This window comes from Equus przewalskii, chromosome 15 (assembly GCF_037783145.1).
Source record: "Equus przewalskii isolate Varuska chromosome 15, EquPr2, whole genome shotgun sequence".
NCBI classification, from domain to species: domain Eukaryota; kingdom Metazoa; phylum Chordata; class Mammalia; order Perissodactyla; family Equidae; genus Equus; species Equus przewalskii.
Genome location: NC_091845.1, coordinates 57,436,229 through 57,443,989, shown reverse-complemented (window position 1 = coordinate 57,443,989; position 7,761 = coordinate 57,436,229).

Sequence of the window (7,761 nt, the reverse complement as noted above, 5' to 3'; positions counted from 1 at the left end):
ATCACCATTTAGCCCCAGCCCACTGTTACTTGGTAAGAATTGGAGACCAACTTTGTCAATTCTACTGATTTTTCAAGAAAAGTCAGAATTTAGATATTTATGCAAACTTTCTGGATTTTAAATTATTGGAAACCATAAAATCCAGGAAAATTTGGCCTAAGACCAAGAAAGCACATTTGTGGGCTGAATGTGGACTGTGAGAGGCCTGATTGAACATCTGGTACAGACCATCTCTCCTGGACCAAAGTCCACCTCCTAGACCGCTGATTCTGAGAAAAAAGTGGGAAGAGACATAAGGTGGAGAAATTTTGTTGTTTATATACCTTCTTCCTTTTCTTTCTGTTTCCCTTCCTCCCTTGTTCCTTTCCTCCTCCTCCTTCTTCAGTGAGATTATAAAGAAAGTGTTAGCACCGATGTACTACAGTTGGATTTAAAGGGCTTCCCAAATGGGGAGAAGAACTTTAGTAGAGTACCAAATAAGTCAAGAGATCTTAACAGCTGCCTCTAAGTGCGTGATTCATCTTACACAGCAGCATAATGCTTTTTCTAGGATTGTGCCATTTTGACAGAGCAGGTACCCTCATTTAACACAAATTTGTGAAGGTCTTACTAGGTGCCAGGCTCTGTGCTCACCCTGAGGATACCAACATTAATAAAGTTAGATTTATGTCTTTGAGGATTGTTAAATCTATCAATTCTTTAACATTGTTGTTCTTTTTTTTTTTTTTTTTGAGGAAGATTAGCCCTGAGCTAACTACTGCCAATCTTCCTCTTTTTGCTGAGGAAGACTGGCCCTGAGCTAACATCCATGCCCATCTTCCTCTATTTTATCCGTGGGACGCCTATCACAGCATGGCTTTTGCCAAGCAGTGCCATGTCTGTACCCAGGATCCAGGCCAGTGAACCCCGGGCCGCCGAGAAGCGGAACGTTTGAACTTAACCACTGTGCCACCGGGCGGCCCCTGTTACTCTTATTAATAAGAGAATTTACAAAGATTACTGGTGATACAAAACCAACCAAACAGCGGCAACAACAAAAACAAGACAATTTAATATCAAAGAAAAATTCTATTCTTAAGATGTTATCTAGAAAGAGTGAATGTTTTTATTAAATGACAGAACTATTGCTTATGGATTGATTGTTACTTATTGATTTTTGTATACCTAGTTCTTTAAAGATCTGGTATTACCATTGCTCAATTCAACAATTGACTCTGTGGTTCCCAAAAAGACGAGTGGCTGTCACTTTAATCTCTTTAGCTATACTTGTAAGTATAGAAGGTAACACTGTTGCTAGCATGTTATCTTTGTCTAGGAAAGACAACAGTACACTTTTAATTAATTTCCTGTATTTAGGAGTTCATAGTACACACTTTAGTATAAAATGAACTGCAGCAACTGCTTGTGGGAAAGAGGATAGCAAATGCCCCAGATTTATGAAAATCGTACAATTTCCCCTTTCTGAACATCAAGAAAGTGGCCAGTTATTTTTCTGTTGAAAATTTTCAGATGTTGTATGACAGAATGTGATAACGAGGGGAATGAAGCCATCTCTTCATTAAGAATAGCTATTAAGCTTCTCTTTCTTCTGTCTCTAAAAAGATTTGATGGCACAAGGCATGGAGAAAGAACTACAAAGTGAATAGTTGGTTTTTATTCTTAGCCTCACAATATACAACAGGCAAAATAAAACAATTAGATGATAGAAACTTAAGCAAATGTTTACTTTTAAAGCTATAGGGCAGGATAGTTCAAGAATTTGAAGAAATTTTATAAAAATTGTTCATAAAGAAAACCTGAGATTTCTTTTTAGCCTTCAAAATAGTTGAAATGTTAAGATCATGTTTTTTGACCATTGCAAAAAAAAATCTATAAATCAGCAGTACAAATTTAAATCTTTAAAACTCTAACCAGTTTGGAATTTACAAAAGATAACCAATCACTCTTTTATAGCCTTGTTGGGACTAAAGGAGAAATCAAGAATAGAATTAAAGTATGACTAAAAGAGTACTGAAAACACATGAACAGCACATGTTCAAACTAATGGAATGCAACCCAAACTACAGCTATTCCAAGTCCTTTGCGTTTCCATATGAATTTTAGAATTGTGTTGCCAATACTTATAAAGCTGTAGTTTCGAATGAGCTTATAATCAAAATGAAAAGGGGAAAATGAACAAACGCTTAAATTAATATTTTAGAAAAAGAAAAATCATGTATTCCTGTATATCTTCATTTACCTTTGGTAATTTCTACATGTTATTGTTGCTTTTACTATTTAAAAAGGCCTACCAGGATTTTCATTGGGATTACATCAAGTCTAATTCATGTCTTAACAATAGTGAAGAAAAAGACAGAGTCTTCCCCAGCAGCCCTCAGCTTCTTCTGTAGTCTCAGAGGCCTCAATTAGGTATGCTGCACATCACTGAACCAGTCTCTGTGCCTAGAGAGATGGGGGCATTCCGGGATCTGGGGATGACACAAAAAGAGCCTCATAAATTTAGGGCTGTAAGTAATGGAAAAGGATAAAATGAATTCTTGGGTTATATCAAACAATAAGTCACTGAACAAAATATTAATCTAAGGATGGAAGTGCTGGGGAAGAGAGCCTGCCTGCAAACCTGGGGACTCCTAGTTGTATGTTCATCCACCCATCCATCCATCCACCCATCCATCCATCCATCCATCCATCCATCCACCCATCTATCCATCCACCCATTTATCCATTCATTCAACAGTTACTGAACACTTGCTAGGTAACACTCACTATCCCATGTGCTGGGTTTATGGTAATGAAGAAGACATACAAGAACTTTCCTTTCAAGGAATTTATAAAAGAGACAGAAAACACAAAAGACACAAGTACATAAGGCAATTTCAGACCATGATAACAGTGATGGAGAAAATAAAGCAGGTTGGTATGAAAAGTTGGTGGGAGAGCTGCTCTGGACAGGTAGCTCAGGGAAGACCACCTGAGGAGTCACAGTCAGTGAGTCTCAGATGATGGACCCGAGCCAGAATCGGCAGGAAGCACATTATCAGCACTGGGTAGCACACAGAAGAGCCTTGAGGTGGGAACCAGTTTACTGTAGCTTGGAACCTGAAAGGAGACTAGCTCTGGAGACTGTGGCTAGAGAGTGACCTGAGATGAGGTGAGACAAGGGGTCAAGGGCCAAATCCTCCAGGGCCTTGTGGACCCCAAATAAGCATTTTACGCTTTAGTCTTAATGCTGTAAGAAGCTACTGGAAGATTACAGACAGTGGAGAAATAGGATTTGATTTATGTTCTTAAATTATTCCTCTGGCTTCTGCAATGGTCCAAGCAAGAGATGGTGGTGGCTTGAGCTTGGCATGTTGTATTAAACATGGAGACCACTGGTTTTAAGAGACATTTTGAATTAGAGACTCTTGGACTTGTTGATTAGGCAGATGATATGTATTTGGGAATGGAGTGGGACAGTGATCACAGATGGTACTTGAACTTGATTCTGTGCAGAATTCTGATGAAATCTGCAAAAGCTAGAAAACAAGAATGTATGATGAGTTGGCCACGACAAATGAGGATAGAGAAGAATTCTTCATTAAATGGTTTTAGGAGACCAGCTCAGCAATTGTGGGGAGAGGAGAGTTCATTTTAAATCTAAACCTTAAACAACATGTTGAAATTAATTCTTTACAGTGAGAAATGTTAAAAATAAGAAACATACTTGAATACTTATCACATTTTTGGAGAGTGATTAATTTTCTAATCTTAGAAAAGATGTTTTTATAATTATCAGGAAAAAGAGACAAATTTGACTATAAAAAATAGAAAACTTCTCTAATTCAAGAAGCACCAAGCAAAAATGAAATGGAACAGTAGAGTAAGGATTACTAATAGCAAATATCGCTTGTCAAATAAGGGAATAATAATGAACAAAATTGTTCGTAAAAGGAAACTGCATCTGAAAAACAAAGATATAACTTACTAGTAATTCAAGCAATTCAAAACAACAGTGACAAAAACAAACCAGTGAGTCCCTTTTTGCCTAACAAAAATATAGTTAGAAAAATATTGCTTTATTTTTAAAACAATAAAATCTAATGTTGCTGAAAGTAACCACTGTGGTGGTGTAAGTGGATTTAATCTTTTGGGAGCTGAGTTTACCCACGGGAGTCAAGGACCACAAAAATGTTAGTATTCTTACCACAAACTTGGGTTTGCCCCAGCAACACTTCCAGACCATTCCCTTCAACACTTCCTCTCCAATCAATGCAATGGGAGTATCTGTAGATTTGGAATTCTCTGGATTTCTGATTTTATCACTTAAAAATGAGTATGTAAAATCTAGAAAGGAATACACAACTTTGAGAGAGGTTGTGTTACTTCAGTCTGATAGGTTAAAAAAATGGTATATTGTTTTGATTTGCGTTTTAAAAATTATTAATGACCAAAATCGAGTTCTTTTTAATATGTTTATTACCGTTTGCATTTGTTTTTTTTTTTTTAAAGATTTTATTTTATTCCTTTTTCTCACCAAAGCCCCCCGTTACATAGTTGTATATTCTCGTTGTGCGTCCACCTAGTTGTGGCATATGGGATGCTGCCTCAGCGTGGTTTGATGAGCAGTGCCATGTCTGCACCCAGAATTTGAACCAACGAAACACTGGGCCACCTGCAGCGGAGCGTGCGAACTTAACCACTCGGCCATGGGGCCAGCCCCTGCATTTCTCTTTTAAAATCAACTATTCATGGGGCCGGTCTCATGGCCGAGTGGTTAGGTTTGCGCACTCTGCTTCAGCGGCCCAGGGTTTTGCTGGTTGGAGTCCTGGGTGCAGACATGGCACAGCTCGTCAGGCCATGCTGAGGTGGCATCCCACATGCCACAGCTGGAAGGACCCAAAGCTGAAGATACACAACTATGTACCGGGGGCCTTTGGGGAGAAAAATAAAATCTTTAAAAAAAAATCAACTATTCTTTTTTTTTTTTTTGAGGAAGATTAGCCCTGAGCTAACATCTGCCGCCAATCCTCCTCTTTTTGCTGAGGAAGACTGGCCCTGAGCTAACATCCATGGCCATCTTCCTCTGCTTTATATGTAGGACACCTACCACAGCATGGCTTGCCAAGCGGTGCCATGTCTGCACCCAGGATCCGGGCCGGCGAACCCTGGGTGCACACTTAACTGCTGCGCCATCGGGCCAGCCCCTCAACTATTCATTTAAATTGGATACTTAACATGGTAAAATCCTCTTATTTTATTTTTGGTTACTAGCAGCTTTATTATTGAAGATTAATCATTTTAATATGTATTTTAAAACATCCATTTTGCTTAAAATGAGCCTTCTCAACTCCTACTACAGATGGTTTCTTAGACCAATAGCTGGAACAAGTTGCTTAGTGGAGTGCAGGAGAAGCCTTCAGGATTAAGCAGTGGCTAAATTCTGATTGGTTGAATTTGCCTGTGATTTGACTGGTCCCCACGGTCTGTCAGTGATGCACAGAAGGGCAGACTGGAGGAGGTCTTTTTTCTCTTTTCTTTTTTTTAACACAGAACACAATTGCTTTTATTTGTTCTCAGTATATAGACGAGGATCTCCAGTTTAGTGGATTTTCCAGATGAAATGTTCTGATGTTCCTCCGAAGTATGGCTGAAAACACACATTTATATTGTAGAATCAATTAAATCCTCGTTGATGTGAACGAAGTGGGAGTTGATTGTTTTCCAATATTTCCTGTTTGGCATTCCCTAGTTGGCCTGAGAGGCTGTGGGCTGGGGTCTTGTAGCACCTGGTTTATCAATTAACCAGAATGCCTTTGACCAAGATGAAGACCCACGATCCAGCTGAAAGAGCCAAGCCTGGTTTCTTTTCTAACTCTCAAAGAACAGCTAAGCAAAGGAAAGAGTAGCAGGTAAAGGTCAAGGTGGGAAAGAGGCAAGACCATTTTGGTCTATCCCTGTGGCCACTTGGGTTGCCTCGTGCTTTTCTTCCTGTGTGTTGGTCCAGTGTCTGAAGAGTGAATTGGCTTAACTCTTGATTAAAGCAAGGGTTGGGGCAGACGCTGTGCCACTTGGTTTCACATGGGTAAATAAGATATACCTTTTTAAGGTTTGCATACAGGGCTCTGAATCCTATTCTCTTGACAGGCAATCTCTCAGGACAGTGGCGGAGAGGGTATGTGCTTGTGTACGTGTGCAGGGAAGAGGGGTGGTGACAAAAAGCAGTCAGGAAATCTAATTAAGAGACCAGAATGCAATGAAAAGAGGACCTGTCCACTTGTTCCATCACTTTCTAGCTGGGTGATATGGCAAGTTTCTTAATTTCTCTGTGCTTCAGTTTCCTGGAGATAGTTAATAATTCCTACATCATAGATTCGTTGTGGAGATTAGATGAGCTAATTCATGAAAAGTCTTTAAAAAAGTATCTGGCACTAGTAAGTGGTCAATAAATATTAGCATCATCAGGATTGTCATCTTTAAGAGGGTCTCTGAGGCCCATCTGTGACAACTCTTTTCCATTAGTTGAAATCTCGGAAGGTGGATGTTAGAGATTTTTCTGCTAAAGGAAGAGGAAGACTTTCCCAAGGATTGAATGTGAGAGAAGAGAAGAGAAGAGGAGAGAAGAGAAAAGAGAGCCATTTTCAATCTTGTCCAAAAGGAGGACCATCTGTAGATGCAATGAGGCCACAACTGAGAGAGACTGTGTGGAGTGCACTGTTGGAAAATTCCAATTAGCAGAGGAGAGAATGCCTAGAGAGAGAGAAAATGCTTCACGTACATCATAGGAAGTGCATGTTCCCACTGCTGCTCTCTGAACAAACTATGAAAGCTCCCAAAACAAAGAGTCAACTTTCATCATTGGCTGGGTCACATGTCATCACATGCCAGTGACAAGACTTGATCAAGTAAGAAATTTTCTGCTCTCTTACCATCTTCTCTCCCAGCTGCTTTGACTCCTGGAGCAAGTCAGCAACCATGATCAGGAAGATGAGAAAGAGGGATAGCGATGAAGGGCAGGAAAGAGAGATAGTTCATGCCTCTTTTCCCAGCTTCCTGTCTTCAGAAGCTTCCAGAATTAGGAAGAGAGACCGCTTTTCTTTTTTCTGTAGCTTTTTAAAAAAAATTTTTATTGAGATTATGATAGTTTACAACCTTGTGAAATTTCAGTTGTACATTATTGTTTGTCAGTCGTGTTGTAGGTGCACCACTTCACCCTCTGTACCCACCCCTCTTTCCCCTGGGAACCACTAATCTGTTCTCTTTGTCTATATGTTTAACTTCCACATGTGAGTGGCTTCATACAGAGGTTGTGTTTCTCTATCTGGCTTATTTCACTTAACATAATACCCTCAGGGTCCATCCATGTTGTTGTGAATGGGACGATTTTATTCTTTTTTATGGCCAAGCAGTATTCCATTGTATATATATACCACATCTTCTTTATCCAATCATCAGTCGATGGGCACTTAGTTGCTTCCATGTCTTGGCTATTGTAAATAATGCTGCAATGAACATAGGGGTGCATGGGACTTTTGGAATTGCTGATTTCAAGTTCTTTAGGTAGATACCCAGTAGTGGGATGGCTGGGTCATATGGCATTTCTATTTTTAATTTTTGAGGAATCTCCATACTGGTTTCCATAGTGGCTGCACCAGTTTGTATTCCCACCAGCAGTGTATGAGGGTTCCTTCTTCTCTGCAGCCTTTCCAACATTGTTACTTTTTGTTTTGGTTATTTTTGCCATTCTAATGGGTGTAAGGTGATATCTTAGTGTAGTTTTGA